This window comes from Mirounga angustirostris, unplaced genomic scaffold, assembly GCF_029215605.1.
Source record: "Mirounga angustirostris isolate CCGP_5_RB_7025 unplaced genomic scaffold, mMirAng1.0.hap1 SCAF_9, whole genome shotgun sequence".
Classification (NCBI taxonomy): Eukaryota; Metazoa; Chordata; class Mammalia; order Carnivora; family Phocidae; genus Mirounga; species Mirounga angustirostris.
Window position 1 is genome coordinate 137,495 of NW_026991717.1, and position 19,609 is coordinate 157,103.

General features: G+C 57.2%; 1 pseudogene; it reads right to left on the minus strand.

Moving 5' to 3' along the window:
- The window catches only part of LOC135361503 (TBC1 domain family member 22A-like), a 126,643-nt pseudogene that overhangs the window by 74,450 nt on the left and 32,584 nt on the right, over positions 1-19,609 (minus strand).

Sequence of the window (19,609 nt, forward strand, 5' to 3'; positions counted from 1 at the left end):
ACGTTTCAGGATGCTCGATGCCCATCGCTAGTCACCAGCGCGGGGTGAGGATCACAGGTCCAAGCCCACTGCCGTGACACAAAGTTGGGAAGAACCGAAGTGCCCGTCGGAGGGGCGGTAAAGGAGTCCCGGGCGCACAGCCCGTGCGGGCCGCGCGCGTCTCTAGCGCTACCACGGGAAAGACGCTGTGAGGTTTAACGTGGGGGGCAGAGCAGCACCACCACGCGTGGGGGGAAACATGCACAGATGCACGGACCCCGAAGCGCCTCTCCACACGCGACTTCTGAGCTACCACAGAAGAGTCGCGTCCGCCCCCCGTCCCCGTGCAGGACCTGACAGCCGCCATCTCGCCAGTCATCGCATTCCCTCCTGAACCCGAGGGCCAACCCGCCCCGTGGCCTCCCGCCACGGGGACAGACAACACAAACCTCATAGGCGATATCCCTGCCAAACGACCGGCCTGAATCTCATCAGGAGGATACGAGACACCCCCGCTGAGGGGCGCCGCACAACGGCTGGCCTGCCCTCCTCAAACGCCCTGGCGCCCGGGAACACGGTGCACGCTGGGACCCCCTTGGCTGACGGGGAGGACGGGCGGGGCGACACACACTGCGCACATCACTGGGGCGACTGGCAGGAAGAGAATGTGCACCGCGGATGAGCTGAGCGCACCATCTCGCTGTGCAATGTTCTGACGGTGTCTCTGTGCTTGGGAAACAGACAGTGGTGCTCTCAGGGGCCCAGGGGTCCAGGGTCTCCAACGGACTCAAACCGTTCGGGGAAAGCACGCAGACACACAGGCACACGCACAGGATGAAGACGGGGCAAAGTACAAACGACTGGTGAAGACAGGACTCGCCTGTACCGTTCTTGCAACTTTCTCCTACATTTGAAATTACATCAAAATAAAAAGTTTAAGACGTCACGTGCATCGTCATGTGCGTGATCTGACCCCAGCGCCCTCGGCAGCTCAGCGTTAAGAGAACGAGAGGCCTCCCTTCCTGTCCCTGGAAGAAGACACCTGGAATCACGCGAAGGAGGGAAAGCAGGCCTGGGGAAGAGGAGAGCGACACATTTTTACCGCACATCCTCTGGTGCCGCGTGACTGTCTTACGTGTGCGTGAGCAAATCAATCAGGAAAATGAAAACGCAGAAACTCGCGGGAAGGAACCCTTCTGCACCCACAAGGGGAGCAGCATCCTCAGGGACGCGGCCTATCCTTCAGCTCCATGCTCGCTCCGCCTCCGCCCGCCTCCCTGCTGGGCAGCCCAGCCGCGTGCCTCACGCGCCACCTGCTGGCGGAGCGGGGCACTGCGGCCGAGGCGCGCCAGCCCTCCGTGCCACCCTGGCACCCACCCTCCACCATGCGTGATCTCGTGACCGCGGCCACATCCCACCTTCTGGAGAGCCCCCGCAGCCAGCAAGATGCCCGATGCAGCGTGGCACTCCGCAAAGATGAGACGTACCGAGGAAAGGACGCAGCTTCGAGGGGAAGCCCAGCAAATGGACTTGGAGGCGAGCACCCGCCTCAGAGCCTGGTGGCAGAGCGGCCCCGCGGCCATGGTGACCCCCGAGAACCACACTGCTGACTGTACGGCCCCCTGCTGGCCCGCCCACCCCAGCCCCGCCTGGGCTCCCGGGGTGTTCACGGCCTATCCCACACTTTACACCAAGGAAGGTGTAAAGTCAGCAGCACTCAGGACCCCGGTCACCAGCTCTGTGTCCCCGCGAAGACTCTGAAAAGCAGGGACACCAAGCTGGCCAGTCCTGTGGAGCAAACCAGTTCAGCCCCAAGAAGCCAAAGGAGTTCAATTGGAGCATTAAAAAATAGAACAGAACAGAAAATACTGGATCAATGGCCCCGGGAGCCCATGACCAACACACAGCTGAAGTAAACCTCAAGGACAAATGGCTCATCTCTGTGACTTGCGCAGGACGGCACAAACACATCGCCCTCTGACAAAGTAAACCACACGTGGGGGCGCAGGTGCATGTGCCCTCCGCCAGCGGGGGACTCACCGAGGTCTGTGTTCGGGCCGGCAAGGAGCTGCTTGAACTTGTCGAGCCGGGAGGCCTCTCATTCACTTAACGCTGAGCTGCTGAGGGCGCTGGGGTCAGACGTGCCACCCACGGCGGCTGCCACCGAGTGCGGGAGAGACTGGGACCGCTGCAGAGGAGCAGTGTCGCCGGCGCTGTCTGGGGAGAGAGCGCGCAGGGGGTGAGGATGGCCTCCTGGATCCCCCCCCACGGCCCTGTTCCCCAGTAAGAAGGCTCCCACCCGCGCCACCTGCCCTTCGGGAACGCCACCGTGCCACAGCCATCCCCTCCTCCCGTAACCGGCCAGTGCAGACCCGCGTGACCGGGGCAATAAAGTGAAACTAGTGAACACCCAAGAAGCCCACTGGCCTTATTGGTAGAGCGTTACTCTCTGGGAAAACAGGCGTGCCTCACACAAAAGCAAAATGACAACCAGAAAACTCCAGACCCCCCCGGCTCCCCCACTGCTAGCAGGCCTGCCCAGGTGACACAACCCAAGGATCTGCTGGTGCCTGTGGGGCTCACCTGGGCCTGAGCACAGAAGGAAGCCACCGAGCCACACGTGGAGGAGCATGAAGCCCACAAAGGCACTGCACCCCTTGGATCTCCCCAAGCCCCATGAGGGAGGCGGGCAGGGACCATCACCAAGAGAAAGCACAGGAAGCTAGAGCGCATGCAAGCAGGGGAGGGGCAGCAGGCTGCAGGCCTGCCCAGCACCCCCCGCCCCAGGGCACCACCTACCACCACGCACAAAGGCCCACCGACAGGGACACACAGGGCCGAAGTGAAACCGTGCATTAAATCCAGGAACCCAGACCAGGAAGAGCCCAAGGCCCAACACCCACTCAGAAAGAGCCACCAGGGACCAACGGGGGGCCCACAGGAACAGGCAGCACCAGGCTGTACACCCCCAGGTCTAAATACCCTTGAATGGTCACATCTCCCAGAACTGAAATTTAAAGTAGAGGAAAAAACCAACTCCAGGAGATGGGGCGGGAACCAAACAAGGTGAAGAAAACATGCCGGCTCCTGGCCGCCACTGTCAGACTCCCACCGACCCCCTCCTTCCCGCAGAGCTGACTCATTACCCTAAAATCGAGGCCCGGAAAGGCTTCACACAGAAACCCTCAGGCTACAGAGGAGCAGTGTCTGGCCCAGTTAAGCTTCCAGAAAAGCCTGGAGAGGTGGGCGTCGAGGTGAGAGCAAGTCCCAGCCCCTCCGCAGGGCTGACCCCTCGCTTGCAGGAGGTGTCCCCACCGGCCTGCCCTCCAGGAGGCCCGGGGCAGCGATGCTCAGACCCCATCCTCCCCGCCCTCGGAATCTGCCACTCCGCTGTGCGTCATGATTCCTCAGGAAAGACGATGGGCGGGAGGAGGGATTCCTCGTTCTAACGTGGAACCAAACGTGCTGAGTTTTACTTCTCCGCCATCTTAGAGAGCATCCCTGTGATTTACTCCGACATGTAAGGACCACGTCGTCCTGAGCAGAGCACACATCCGGTCCCCCTCTAAGATGGGACGGGCAGGGTTTGCAAGGCACAGTGATGCCCCCTGCCCCCCGAGGAAGCAGGAAGGTCAACAGCAGGTCTCCCTGCTACTGTAAGTGGAAAACACATCAGTGTCCCCCTCCGGGGCAGCCAGTGTCCACCCAGGACCCACTTGCAGCTCAGTCCCCATCAGCGATGGACAGTCCTCCCCAGCCACGCCCACTGAGCCCTTCGCAGCCAAAGGCGCAGGCTCCCCATTACGCCAGCGGCACCCTAGACCAAGCAAAGGGCATCTGACTTCAGATACAAAGGTACAGATACCTCAGACGCTGATTAAGAAAGTCAGGACAGTCGAAAGGTAAGCAGGAGGCGCGGGGAAGGCCAGCCGGAGACCCCTGCTGCAGCATCCCGGAACTTTCAGGCTGCCATCTACCCAGGGCTGAGGGCCAAAGGCGAGGGCAGCCAGCAGGCCCTGTGGACGCTGCGTGGGGTGACGTGAGCTCCCACGGTGGCGCACCATAAAGGGACAGGCACCCGCCACAATGCCGGCAGTGGGAAGGGCAGGCAGCACTCTGATCAGACTGGGCCCCGTGAAACACAGCGTCCAGGCCCCAGAAATACAACTCCGCTCCGAGGAGCACAGTCACATGAAATGGCACTCACAGGTCAGAGCACACACTCCCTGCCCCAGATGCTAACAGGAAAGGTCCTAAAACAGGACCTCATGTCCCCTGGGGGCGGCATCACCAGCGAAGAGGCCCTGCTCTCTGTGGGGAGGTCAGCAGCTAGCAGCAGGCCCTGGCCTCAGACGCCCTGGACTTGAACCCTACCCCACCGCTCAGCATGCTGGGCGAGCCACGTGACCTCCCTATACCTCCCCCGTAAGCTCTCTCCTAGACTGGCTGCAAAGTCAGAGGGATCTGTTCATGACGAGGGCCCGAGACAGTCTCTGCCCCACAGTAAGCGATGGATAAACAGTAGCTGCTATCATGAAATGAACTGCTCACAAAAAGCCTGCTCAGAAAGCAAAGGAAAGATGGTTGATGCGCAAGCGGGTGGAGGCAGAAGGCAAACACAGTAATCGGCCCCTTCCCCAGCATGAGCCGCTTGGGGCATCCTTCACCTGGCTTTTACAGGAGGAGGCCACCCCAAGGCTCCCCACCCTGGCAGGATGCAGCCCAACTGCATACCTGGCCATGGGCTGAATGCTGTGAGGCCCCAAAGTCCGTATGCGCAAGTCCTTCCCCAGACGGGACAGTGTTAGGAAGAAGGGCCTCAGGTTTAGAGGAAGTCAGGAGGGTGGGGTCCCCTGATGGGATCGGTGCTCCTGAGGAGTCACGAGACAGCCTGTTTCCCCTCTCTAGTCTCCCCCATGTTGGGATACTGTGAGAAGGCAGCTGTCTGCGCCCCGAAGAGAGCCTGGACCCAACCGTGTTGGCCGCCTGACCTGACGTCCAGCCTCCAGGACTAGGAGACCTAACTTTCTGCTGCTCATGCACAATCGGCCTGTGGTGCTCGTCACAGCAGCCCCACGGCCTGAGAGAACAGGAGCCTGCCCGCTCAGCTGAGATGGGCCCCCACCTCTATGGGTGCTGAGGCCCGCCCCCCAGCAACTGCTCAGATGGCAGGTGTCACAGAGGTTCTACCCAGGCCCCAGAGGTGTGGGGCACAGCAGAGGGCAGAGGAATCCGGGGCACCTGCCAACTTGAACAGGCACCCAGGCTGAGGGCACTGCCCGGCCGGGGCGCGCAGGTGGTAATCGGCATAGGATGCGTCAGTCTCGGGGAACCCCGACGCACTCGCAGAAGCCCTAACCAGATTTTCATTTTTAAACTCAAATACTTTGAAGTTCAGCCTATTTTGGAGAAAAATAGTTCAGATTCCAATATGAAAACTGGTCAAAGGAACTAATTCACAGCGGTCTCACCCACGAAGACGTGTGATGTTCCAAACATTAGTCAGCTCCCGGGAAGGGTTTCTGAAAAATAGACAGGGGGATGAACGCCAGCTCCGTGGTCCCAGCAGGGCAAGCTGAGGCTGCCCGATGCCCTCTTCTCTCCTCTGTAAACAAGGGGCAGTCCCCCTGACCCCTAGAGACCCTGGGAGAGGGAGGCCGTGAGTCCGCCGCGGTGCAGGCCGGCTGCTCTGCCACCAGTTCCCCACGCCTCACTGCCTCACCTCACTGATGCTCACGTGTCACCTTCTCAGTAGGGCATCTGGACGCTCTGACTGAAGATTACGCCCCAGGTCCAGGCTGCTGTCGCCACCTCCCACCTCTGTCTCGACCCAGGGCGCTTGTCTCCTCCCCGCACGCTCCAGGCCTCCTTACTGACCCAACGTGTAGGTCAGTGCTTGTCCCCCTCACCAGAACACACACTCCAGGCCAGGGACTTCCTGGGGGCACCCCAAGCCCTAAGAGTCTGACCCATCACAGAGGCTCATCAAATACTGTGTTGTTTTACATCATAGACACCCCCAAAAACAAAAAGCAAAGCTACTGAGAGCCGTCTCCAGAAAGGCTACTGAGCACCAGGCACGGGGTACAAGACATGCGCTGATCGCATCCTTGAGTTTATGACCTGGAGGCAGTCATTCCACACCCCAGACTCTGCCCCCTACAGACTCTGAGCAACGTGCAGGTGTCCCGGCGGGGGAGGGGGTGTCATTGGAAGCTGCCGGAGGAGGTGCAGCCTCTGAATGTGCAGTTGGCCTGGCCCCTGAGCTGGAAATGTCCCCCTGGGACAACCGGGGCACACTTAGAAGGGAGACACAGTCCCCTGGGGCCTGGTGCTCACTGTGGGCCTCTCACAGCCAGGCCACGAAAGCCACACACCACACCCTTCACCCGGAGGAGAGAAGCACTCAGCTGGGGACACAAAGAAAAGTCTACGGCTTCTCCTGCCTGGGAAGGCCTGTGGGCACGTGGATCACAACCTCTAGGTCTTCCAAGGGCACGAGCTCCTGTGGCAAAGAGGACGGAACTCCCGCTAATCTCCCGCACAGAGGGGACTCCAGCCCCTCTCCCTCGCAGCACTGCACGTCATCTCCTCGCGCCCCCGCCCACCTGCAGGACAGGATGTGTGGCTCTCGCTGACGGACTTCACCAGCCGGAGGTCACCGCTCGGGACCGAAGGAGGCTCTGCCGAAGGCTGTGGTTGCGCAGGACGCGGTGGGCCGTCTCCATGACCACATCGGTGTTCAGGCTCTCGGCTGCCACGGCCAGGAGCCCGTCATCATCCTCGCCGGCATCCCAGGCGTCGCTGGTGTTGCTCTCAAACTCCGGGAAGGTGCTGATGCTCTTGGCCTTCACGGGTGTGGCGGGCGCCTTGGGCGCGGCCTTGAGCAAGCTGCAAAGCAAAGGCAGACTTCAGCTGTCCCCTCGGAGGCTGGAGCGGACTCACCCCACGACCGGTCAGAAAGGAGCCCATGGATGAAAGGTGCACATTCAAGCTTCCAGTGTCAACTGAGCTGAGGGTGAAGAGCAAGCACAACCCAAAGAGGCATCCGAGAGAGGACTCCTGGGGCACCCAGGGGGCTCAGTCGGTTAAATGTCTGCCTTCGGCTCAGGCTGTGATCCCGGGGTCCTGGGATCGAGCCCCACATCGGACTCCCTGCTCGGTGGGGAGTCTGCTTCTCCCTCGCCCCCCTCCCTACCCCCCCACTCCTGTGCTCTCGCTCTCTTTCTCAAATAAATAATCCTAAAAAAAAAACAGAAGAGGACTCCTAGGATTCGGGGGCAGGAAGGAGAGGCTCTCGAGGGGCAGTACCGCTGAGCAGTCTCTGCTCAGTGACAGAAGCCACTCAGGAGGAACCCCAGCACCGCAGTCACGGCATTCACAGGGAGTCCCCAAACCTCACACGGGCCAGTGCCCGCAAACCTCCTAAGGCAGCAGTGGGGGCGGCGGGGGCAGGAGCGGCTGTCCTTCGGCGTGCAAACGCGACACAGCACCACTAGGGCAAGAGCTCCCACGGGGGGCCCAGTGACACCCGCCAGCACGGGCGGGGGGTCACACCAGCCCCCTGCGTGGCTCTGGTGGAGGAGCCAGACACAGGGGCAGAGCGTGTAGTGGAGGTCAAGGGATGTGAGCTGACCACCGAGAACAGGCCCGGGGCCAGGCCCTCCCGTCAGCTAAGGGGGTGCCAGCTTCATGCTCTCCTCCACTTTGGGCTGGGCTTCCTCCTCTGCCCTTGTCCGGAGGACCAGTCGTGCGAGGCCCTGACGCATGTCTGCTCGAGGGAAGACCACGCTGCTCCCCTCAGGACCCCGAGGAGGCCGGCGGGTCACCAGGACGCCCAGGCGCGTGCGTGATGCAGCATGACCACAGGCCTCACTTACGTGCCGTGTAACAGTGGGTCGAAGGGGGGGTGCTGGGCGCCGTACACATGCTGGATGCTGTTTAAAAAGAAAGGAAAACCGATTAGCTTCTCTCCAGCTTCCTCAAGAGCCCACACTAACTCGGGAAAAGGACCAGTTCCCAGTAACCTACACGCCTGAGCAGCAACTCTCCCTCAGCTGCCACGGGTCCCGAGGGCCCGTCTGGAAGGGATGAATGGCGCCACACAGGTCCACGCCACACACACAACGGGGCATTCAGCCTGCCGGGCAAATGGGCCTCAGCCCAGGGAGCCGCAGCCCTGACCGCATCGGCAGGGCCTCAGGCGCCGCTGCCGACGAGGCTGCTGGGAGCTGGGAGCCACTCAGCATCGCCCAGTTCCAGCAGCCTCTGCTCCCGGACCGTGTGCCAGCGGCAGGACTACGAACTAATGCTGAAATGCCCGTCTGGAAATTCCCATCTGCTGCCATTTCGTCAAAGACAGAATGCAGAATCACAAAAAGAAGATAAATGTGTTTTTTAAAGACTTAATGATTTTATTATAAAAGTTTTCTGGGGGCGCCCGGGGGGCTCAGTCGGTTAAGCGTCCACCTTCAGGTCAGGTCATGATCCCAGGGTCCTGGGATCGAGCCCCACATTGAGCTCCCTGCTCCGCGGGAAGCCTGCTTCTCCCTCTCCCACCGCTGCTCCCCCACTCGTGCCCTCTCTCTCTCTCTCTCTCCCTCTCTAATAAGTAAAATCTTTTTTAAAAAGATAAAAATTAAATTTAAAAATAAAGTCTTCTGTTCATCAGAGTGAACTTGGAAAACAGATGGAAACAAAACAGCCCCCGTGGCAGACACCAGGGCGGTCCACTGAGTGGCCGCACCCGCACCCCTTCCTCGGCGGGGGCGTCCAGCCAGGGGAGGCCCTGTGACCCAGCGCAGCTCAGTCACCAGCAGTGTGGGCCCTTCCTCATCTGCCTGGAACACACATGTGAGGCCTAGAGGTTCCCCAGCCTCATGCCACCATGAGAAATGAGCAGGAGATATCAACCACCCGAGAACGCGGGCACGGCAGGAAGATGAGAAAGAGCACGGGTCTCGGGGGCACTGCAGCCCTGCCAACACCTTCATCTTAGCCCAGCACCAGAACTATAAGACAGCAAGTGTGTATTATAAGCCAATAGGGTTATGCTGATTTGTTACAGCAGCAGGAGAAAACCAAAAGAGAACAGAATGGTGACAGGTGACAAAGCCATCCTCTTGGCTTATGGAAGCTTAAAGGTCTCTGTGGTTAAGTCAACCTCACTTTTATGCGTTACACGGGGCTCTCCTTTGAGGACTCTACTTAAAAAGGCCCACCCCCAACTGTCTTAGTCCATCCCGGCTGCTATAACAAAAATACCACGCATGTGGCAGCTTATAAACAAAGACATTTATTCCCCACAGTTCTGGAGGCTGGAAGTCCAAGATCAAGGTGCTGGCAGATTTGGTATCTGGTGAGGGCCTCAGCTGGTGCCTTCTGCTGTGTCCCCACCCAGTGGAAGAGGCAGGGAAGCTCTCTGGTGTCTCTTTTATAAAGGCTCTAATCCCACCATGGGGGACTCCAGCCTCAGGACCTCCTCACCCCCTCAAAACCCCCACCTCCTAACACCCTCAGTCTGGTGGTTAGGGCTTCCTGTGAGTTTTGGGAGCGCACGAACATTCAGCCCAGCTGACTTACTGAGATGGCATAAATCTCCAACTGTGTCCTAGTTCCACACTTGTGTGGTTTTATTTTTTACCCTTGAGTATTGAGTCACCTAGAATTTATTTTATTTTGCTACAGACTGTAGAAAACTTTTTTTTTTTTCTTTTGACAGAGAGAGAGATAGCGATAGCAGGAACACAAGCAGTGGGAGTGGGAGAAGGAGACTCCCCGCCGAGCAGGGAGCCCGATGTGGGGCTCGATCCCAGGACCCTGATATCATGACCTGAGCCGAAGGCAGACGCTTAAGGATCGAGCCACCCAGGCGCCTGCAGAAAACTTTTTTAAAAAATAATCCACTGCTCCAATGACATTGGTTAAAAACCTATCCTATTCCCTACTGGTTTGCGGACACTGTCTTCAATACGCAGGAGATTACTCTATGCTGGGGCATTTTTTCAGTTTTCCATTCATTCCTCCATGTCTGTGCCTGTGACACAACATTTTAATTACAGAAAATGTTCCCTTTTGTATCCTAAAATGTTTCAGCAAAATCTAATGGACATTCGATAGCCCCCACGTTGCGACGGGGGTTGTGAGGAGTACGAGGCAGGCAAAGACAAGCACACTGGACTCCAAACTCGCACGAACCTTTAAGTTTACCTACAAAAATAAAAAAAATGAATTGGCATTTATAATGTTCTTGGACAACAAAAACATGGTAAACTGGAATATTACTCAGTGAAATAGTCATCAGCTAAAAAATAAAGTGCTAGCTCACGCTGTAACACGGAAGAACCTTGAAACCATCACGCTACGCGTGGGAAGCCAGTCATGAAAAAACACCTATTCTGGGGCGCCTGGGTGGCTCAGCCGTTGGGCGTCTGCCTTCGGCTCAGGTCATGATCCCGGGGTCCTGGGATTGAGCCCCGCAACGGGCTCCCTGCTTGGCGGGAGGCCTGCTTCTCCCTCTCCCACTCCCCCTGCTTGTTCCTGCTCTCACTAACACTCCCTCTCTGTCAAATAAATGAAAATCTTTAAAAAAAAAAACACCTATTCTATGATCTCACTGACATGAAATGTCTAGAATCTAGAAGGGAGACTAGTGGTTGCCTGGGGTGGAGGATGGGAGACTGGGGTGACAGCAGAGGACTACAGGGCTTCTTCCTGAGGGGACAAACATATTCTAACGTTGACTGTGGCGACGGATACACCGCAGTACCACTGACTTTCACCCCTTAAATGAGGGAATGGTGTTGTACGTGAATTTTAATGGGTGAACTATTATTATATGTGAGTCTCAATGAAGATGTAAGTTTTTAAAGGCAGCACAGTTTCCACCTGGTTCTCTTGGGTTCTCTCTTGGAACCCAGCCACCAGGCTTTGAAGAAGCCCACATGTAAGCACTAGAACCACAGCTTCCAGGGGGTGTCCCAGCTGATGATGGCCGGCATCAACCTCGACAGGCGTGAGTCACCAGCCTTCTTCTGATTTCCCTCCCAGCCTCTGAACCTTCCCAGTGACACCATGGAAAAGAGACCAGTCTGACCCACAGAATCCAGGAGGGTTTGGGGGTTTGTTGTCATTGTTGGAAAGAAAGAGTATCAGCCCACGGAGGTCATGCACAACCCCTCTGTCGTGGTCCCTTTCCAGAAATCTCTTGGAGGCTTCCCCGACCTTGGTAGAAGGTTTCCTGTTTTAAGAACCAAAGGGCCTGGGTAATTGCTCTAGGCTTAACTTCCTCGTCTCGGAAATGGGAATAAGAACGTGTAATAAATGAGACAGCCATAAATGGCAGCAGCTTGACTACCGCCAAGTGACCTACAGACAGCATTCACCGGCACTATGCACCTACCTTGCTGGCTTGCACCCTTCCCTTATGTCTCAGTACACGAATATGGCTCAAAACCAGCAGGCAGTGGGCCTCTGCCCTCTATGTGCAAGGTATTTCCATGGGTCTTGCAGTGTTACCACACGCTGCAGGCCCCTTGCCTCCCAGGAAAGCGCCAGTGCATTAATTCTTCATGGGCACACCGCTTGTGTTTATTGAGCAGAAAATGTTCCAGCAAAGTTCAAGCTCAGACTAAAAGGCATCTCATTTTATCTTATTAAAATTGCATTTTTATCTGGTCTTGCATAGCCAAAAAGAAAAACAGGCTTCAGCTAAAGCCATTTTAAAAGAATAAGTAGCACATCATGAAATCATTCTTTAAAAAATATGTTCACCAATAAACTTTTTAATGAATTGTACTGCTTAAAAACACCACAGTAACTCATTGCTTTAAAGAGGACCCCAGTGATTCCTCACAAAAAGCAGATACACACGACATAATGCCACTTCTAGGCACACGCCATGAAAACCCCTTGTGTAAGGACGCAGGAGGCAGGTTCAGCGATGTCGCTAACGCTAAAAAGAAAAAAAAAATTTTAAGAAAAACTTTTATCCATCATCAACTGAAGAATGAATTCACATTATCCCTTTGTCCATTATCAACTGAGTCACAAATAAACAAAATGGAACATACACCTATAATGGAATACTAACCACAATAAAAACGAAGGAACTACAAGAACCAAGATCGGTGAACATACAAGCCTACCACTGAAGAGTAACTTGAATATGCACAGTATGATGTCATCTATAAAAAGTTTTTAAAACGAGAAAATGAAACTATCTACCGTGTCGGATACATACATGGTGGTCAAAACTCCCAGCTCATGATGGTGATGAAAACAAACGGAGAATAGGATGGGAGCGGAGGGCTGGGGGTGGAGGGGACTCTGGGGCCGGGAAGAGGATGCAACGGCTTCAACTCCGAATAGCCAAAGTGCGCAAACAGTCCCGAGGCCCATCGGTGGGTGACCAGGCACACGCCGGAATATACCGTCAGCTTCCAACAAGGAATGAAGGGCTGACAGCCGCTCCCACGTGGATGAAGCCTGGAAACATCACGCGCAGCGAAAGGAACCAGTCACGAAGACCACATTCATATGATCCTACACACATGAATAAGCACATGTCCAGAATAAGCAAGTCTACAGAAACAGAAAGCAGATGAGTGGCAGCCAGGGGCTGGGGAGGAGGGATTGGGGAGTCACGGCTGGTGAGGCAAATGCTCTAAAATTGACTATGGTGATGATCGTCCAACTCCACAGACTAAAAACACTGAACTGTACACTTTGAGTGAGTGAAATAGAGGACAGGTAAATGACGTCTCCACAAAGATGCTGAAAGAAAGGGAGGAAAGGGGGAGGGAGGGAGGGAGGGAGGGGGAGAGGGGGAAGAAGCAGGAGGGTCTCCTCCCTGACCGGGTGTCCGGGAAGGTGGCTGTGCCGCGGGGGGCGAAGGCTGGAGCAAGGCAGCCCTTCTGCACCAGCCACCCGGCTGGCCTTTAAACAGGTCCGAGTCTACCTCTGCAGCCCCGAATGACAGAAGTCCCTAATGCCACCAGCCCAGAACAAAACATTTTAGTAGCTTCAAGTGAAAATGACAGACATGATATCACCCCTGAACTAAGACCATGAAACTTCAGAAGGATTCATTGGTTATCAGCAGGCCAACAGTGGAGACCACAGCTACATTTTCTGGGCGGGCGGGTCTCCATCCTGTATATAGTATACGTAGTGTATAGCGTTAGCGACCACACAACTGGGTGGCCGGGAAGGACTCTCAGATGGAAGAACAAATGCACGAGAACTCACGATGAGTCATGGACCCAACCCTTGGCCCCACAGAGGTTCCCATCCAGCTGAGAGGGAGGCGCCCAGACCAAGGACCACACCCCACAGGGCAGCCCAGGGACAGGCAGGTGGAGAGATGCCCCCCAGGATGGCGCCCGGAAGAGGACCCCCCGACAATAGCCCCTGAGTTCTCAACAGAGCACACCCCTCCTGCATGAGGCACAGGGAGTCACCCCTGCAACGTCCCCACCAGGAAGAGGAAGGCAGGCGATAGAGACAGTAAAGCTGAGATTAACCACAAGCAGGAGGTGGGAGCGAGGGGCGCCCCCAGGCAGAGGGGGTCACAGGTGAGGACAGGCTGGAGACACGGGTCAGCTGGGGGAGGCCCACAGAAGAGAGACGGGGGCCCCTGAACAATCACTGCTGGCTCCTCAGGACTCTGCTCCACCACCTTTACAACTCGGGCAGGGAAAGTATAATAAAAACCAGAATCTAAGGCTGTCTGAGTGCCCACTTGTGGATGGCCAAGTGCTCAAGCCTGGTCCCCCTTGGAGAGCCCCCTTCATTCGGCAGACACTGGCTGCGCACCTGCTGCAGGCAGCGGCACCGGAGCTGGAGAGACGCCAGGGAGCCAGGGACACAGGGACAACCCCTGCCCGCCCCCGGCTCCCACGATGGCAGGCGATCATCTGAACACAGGTGAGCAGAGCAGCGGGAGAAGCAAGAGGGCGATTCTCTCCCGCGTGTCCTGGCAAACATGTCTCTGGTCTAACTAAGATGCCCCACCACCAAGGCCCTGTCTTGGCAACAAAACTGACGAGCCAGGGACCAGGATGGCTCTCTGTTCCTCAGTGAAAGGCTGGAGTAGCAGGGCTGCTTTCAGCCCTGAGACAGTGAAGCGTGAGAGGAAGGGAAAGTACGGAAAAGAAGTGTCCTAAGCACCTAAAAGGAAACCAAGAGCCTATGCCGGTTTAGGATGAAGTGCTCGCCCGCAGCTCAGGCGCGGGGCATCAGTGGGCAGGTCGGGAGCCCCCGCCGCGGCCACCACCTCCCCAGCCACCAGCCTCCCCGGCCGGGCTCACAAACCATGCTGCGCCCCCTCTGTGCTCAACATGCTTTTCTGAAATATGAACTCAATTAGCGACTGATTTACCATTAGGCTCGCTCTAACACACAGCGATGTTCCCCAGGTTTATAAAATATTCAGAAGAAGTAAGTTTTACAAGGAAATTAACTTTAGAGGGCTTCAGAGGAAAATGCGTGAAGCACCATTATCACCACAGCAAACAATTCCATCGTCCCTCCACCCACAGCAGAGTCTGGAGCTCTCGGCCCCCGCGGAGCCAGCTGCAGGCACACGTGGCCCCACGGACCCAGACCGGGGCACCTCTCGAGCTCTCCCAGCAATGACACCCGCGCCGCGCCACCCGGCATTGCCGCTCAGCCTGTCCCACACGCTCTTGGCCGTCTAGTGCCCCCACGGGGCCAGAGCTCCCCGTGAAAGGGACAGGATTTGTCTCCTGTCATGCTCCTTGGGGCCCCCAGAACCCAGCAGAGACTCGGGCAGCTGTTGAGTCGATCAGCAGGTTGCTCCATGGACAGTCTCTTGAAATAGATCTTGGAAATGAGCATGTTTACAATAAAGTGCTCCTCCACATGAGAAGAGGAACGTGTGAACTCACAGATACAGGGGACAGGCTGGTGGCTGCCTGATGTGGGGGGAGTCAGGCAAAAGGGTGAAGGTGGGCAGGAGACACAAACTTAAATAAGTCCTGGGGAAGTGATGTGGGCAGACAGTGACTACAGTTAGTAACACGGTGTCGCAGACCTGACAGCAGCTGACAGAGAAGACCTCACAAGTTCTCACCAGAAGAAAAGCAATCTGAACCTTGTGTGGTGGTGGAGGTTAAGGACAGGCTGTGGTGATCATCTCACAAGATATACACGTATCAAATCATTACACTGTCACCCAAAACTCCTACAATGTTCTACGTCCACGAGACCTCAACCCAGACAAAAGTGATGGGTGTGTATTATGGAAAACAGAAGATACGATGAGTAGGAAGAAAGGAGGCTTTGGAATCAGCAGGGAAAGTGTATAGCGTGGTGGCCAGCCACCCCCAAGTCCCACCTTCCCTCAATCCTCCTGCCCTCGTCTGGCCTCCAGACGCACCTCGTCCAGCCCTTCCGACCTTGCTCTCCATCCCCCCATGCCACCGCACCCCCTTTCCTGCCGGCCTGTCCAGGGGCTCCTCAGACTGTTCTGCACATTCCTGACCTCCACACCCCACAGCCGAGGCCCCAGCCCTGCCTTCTTCCCACTTTACGGGAAACCACGCTCTTTCCTGATGCTCCTGACCGTCTCTAGGTAAAGGGTTCTCAAACCGCTGCCTCTGGGGCACCACTGGCAATTCAGCCACACACTCCCCTCCTCACATTAACGGGTCCACTACGGAAGTCAGCTCTGCCCCAGTTGCCACACCTCATGCCCACTTCTCACAGTGTCCAGCCCCGGGACAACCCCCACGGATCAGGCAGAAGACTAACGAGCGCACCCTGCCTCCTGCACCCCCCACGCCCCTCTGCCACCAGCAGCTCCTGGCCCTCCTGGGCCGCCAACGTCTGTGGCGTCAAAACCCACCTGCTATCCCCACCACCCTGGATCGGGGCTCGGTCTCTCCTCCTGCCCAGGTCACCAACTCCCTCCATGACCTAATCTCCATGAATGGCAATCCAGGAGCCCAAGGGCCCCCCTCCCCTCCCCCTGAAGCAGGCCACTCGCATTCAGCCAATCTCCACGTCCTCCTAAACCCTGAACCACTTCCCACAGCTCCACCCTCCCCTCTGTCACTGTCCCACGCAGCTGCCTCTGGTTCTGGTCTCGGCTCTGCCAGTCGGGGGACAGCTTCACTCCCCAGCTCAAAGTCTGCAAGGTCTTCCTGTCGCCCTTGGGGAACAACTGGAACCTTCCCTGTTCCTCTCCCGCCCCTCCCCACACCAACACCCCCGCTTGGGGCCAGCGCTGGCCTCCAGCCCACCCTGTCTGAACGCCCAGCCCCCTCGGTCAGGTCCCTGCTAGCAACGCTCTTCTCTCCTGTTCACCTTTTCCTCGGCTGGGCCTTCATGCAGCCACTCGGCTGCCACACAGGCCAGCCCCGGGCCCTGTCTACAGAACACCCCCACAACCAAGTACGGACCTATAGGAACGGACGGTCCTTCAAGGTCCAGTTTGAGGTCACCCCCACCCTCCTCCACCAGCATCTCCCTTCCCTCGCCCACGCTGCCCCAGGAACTGGGAGCGCCCCCTAGACTGCCCTGCAGGGGCCCAGGCCAGCAAACTTTAGGGCCTGTTGTGCACACAGAAGGCATCCAATAAATGCTTGAGACATTTAATGCTTCTTCGTTATACAAATATTTGAATGATTGAGCCTTTTACACGTGAAGGAGTTAAGTTCCACAGGACAGAGCACACTCTCTCAGAACCCAACAGGAGAGCGCCCTCTGATCAGCTCCTGCATTTCCCTGGCCTGACCCATCCCAACTGAGCCACTGAAAATCAGGCCGGTCTCTGAATCCACATTTGGTCTGGAAATAAAATGCCACACAGCTCTAGTGAGTGGTTTTGGAACAGAAAACTAATCCAAGAAAGAGCACAATCCTAAAGAGAAAACAAAACGGGGCCCAGAGCCACCACGTCCTCATGGGCTGTGCCATGCCACGGCGGCCCGACCCGAGGCACTACCAGCTCACCCGGCAGACGGCCCGGCAGACGGCTACCGTCGGCGGAGGCAGGCCTATGTGCTCCTTCCCCACCCCATCAAACTGCCCAGCACTCCCGACAGGAGGAGGAAAATGCTTTTCTCCTCCCAGAGCCGGCCTGAATTCTGAAAGCAGCGTGGCCAGAGGCCCCCTTTAGATCCCCACGCCGACAGCCCAACACATCGTCCCACCAACTGGCTGGCCTCACCCCCTGCAAACAAGTTCACTGGAAAAACTAGAGAACCCCGTGTATCAACACCCTCAAACGGACTGCCCCCTGCCTCCAATGTTCACAGTGGCGCCGAGGGACCCGTCCCCTTTCCAAGACCCTGCCCTTTGCCCTGCTCTCCACGCACATCATGCCCAGTGCCCCGTGACATTCCCAGTCACCCTGCGGAGGGCTTTCCGTGAAGGATCAGGAGCTCATCCAGAAGACAGGAATTAAGCGCTGTTTGTCTCCCCCGGGCATAAGCCTTAGAGCCAGCAAGCCTTATTCTTTTAGTTGAATACAAAGGTTCACTGAAAGAAGGGTCCTTTCAAAACTGGAGCAAGGTATACGCGGGAACAGGTGGAGAGCTGCTCCATGGCACATTTGAGAAGCGTACCGAGGGGGGCTGGCCACGAGCAGCATGGCCAAGCTCAAGTGCAGAGGCTGTGTGAGAAGGAAGACAGCAGACGACAGACATGCCAGCCGGGGCAGTAGGCACACACCAGCGCCGGCGAACTCCAGACCCCCAGAGGATGGATGCCAGGACGGGCAAGAACACCCAGGAGGGTCCCCAGGGAACAGAGCTAATGCCGTCGGGGACCCAGAAGTGTCCAGCTCTGCCCTGAACTAGCATGCCTGGGCTCAGAGGCGGCTCACTCGCTTAGGAGCCGCGGGCCTGGGACAGACGCAAGCTCGGCAGCACCAACTGGGCAGACGGGAGCACACTCGGGCAGGGCTGCCACAGGGCCTGGTGCGCGTGCTCCCCGGCCGGCTGTGCGAGCCCCGGCAACAGCATCTGCAGCCCTTAATTCACGTGACTGCAGGCGGTCCACACTGTTCTAACCACTGACGACCACGGGCACCCACCTCTGTGACCCTCAGCACTCAGGCTGGAATTGCCATGTTAACCCCCAGAAAAGAGGAAACAGCATTTCAGAATGGGGGAACACAAAGACTAGGGATACTCAAAATGAAAGTCCCCCAAGCCCAGGGCCCCACAGACGGGAAGAACCCAGGCTGCCCCATTCCCTCTGGGCCTCCCAACCCCTCCGCCTCTGGCCTGTGGAGGGAATATCAGGGTGAAATTAGAAGAAGCTGTTCCTCTCCTCCTGAAGAACCCCCACGCTGTGCAAATCCGAGCGCACGGGAACCGCGTTCCTGACCCCCAGGCCAGAGGAGCCGGGCGAGGGCCGAGCCCAGGGGCCAGCAGTGGGAGCCAGCTCTGCCACCCACCCACAGCCCAGGCTTCCGGGTCTGCAAACCCCCGGCCGCAGGGAGGGCCGACGGCGCGGCGCGTGTCAGGACCCCGGCAGGAGAGAAGCAGTCTCGAGCGTGCAGTGTCACAACAAGGCCCACAGTGCCTCGTCCGGGGTGTGGCACAAAACCCTGCCCCAGGACGTCTGTCCGCAGCCTCGCTCGGCATTGTCTGCGCTCCCAGGGCCCGGCACAGGGCCATCCCGACACCCGGCTGTCTGCAGGACCCCCTGGCGGACCCGTGCTGCACCCCGAAGGGCCTGCAGGGCCAGACTCCAAACTGCACACGTCTGAGCACCAGGAAGCTGAGGAGCGGTTAGAGACAGAGCTGCTGGAGAGGCCGGGGCGGGGCGGGTGTCCCATACTGGCCCCGGTCACTGCGCCACCGTCCTCCTCCGTGCTGCACGCAGGCAGGGCTAGCCCAGGGCAGTCTGGGGAACAGAGAAACAGACGTAGGCTCCCAGGGCACTTTGACTCGTTCCCACCCATGACCTCCGACCATGTCTTCACAGCCCTCGGGGAATGGAATACTTGCCCCTGCTCTCAGTTTAAAAAAAAAAAAAATGTTTAATCAAAATCATCAGGGATTTATTTATTTTAATCATTTCTGTCCTCACTTAAGATTAACCCATAAGAGTCTAGACTTGCTACATTAGACAAATATGTAAAAGAGAAAAAACATGATTCACATCAAGTTCATTTTTCAAAATGTTTCCAGACCAGCTAAAAAGGCATTTAGTAACATCAAACAGGACCACCAAGAAACAAACAAGCAAGAGGAACTGTGTGCATAGCAAACCACCCCCACCCCCACCCCCGGTGCTTCCAAGGCGCTGGCACAGTAAGACCAACTCCACTTACAGACGGAGCCCAGAGAGACCCGCTCGCACAGGACACAAAGACCCACCCGAGAGACTCCCGGGCTCCTCGCAACACGGGAAGAGAGGAATAAGCAGGCACTCCGTCCAAACAGCCACTTCAAAAATACAAGCAAGGAAACAAACAGGTTTCTGAAAACACAAGAGCAAGCTGGTCAGGGCAGCAGATCCGAGCTTCCGGAAAAAGAGGCAGGGCCTCCACCTGGTTCCTGGACCCAAGGAGACATGAGGAAGAGCCCTCCCAGTGCTGTTCCAGTCCTTCGGGACTAAATGCACTTCGCAGAGGTGGGAGGTGAGGGGCCAG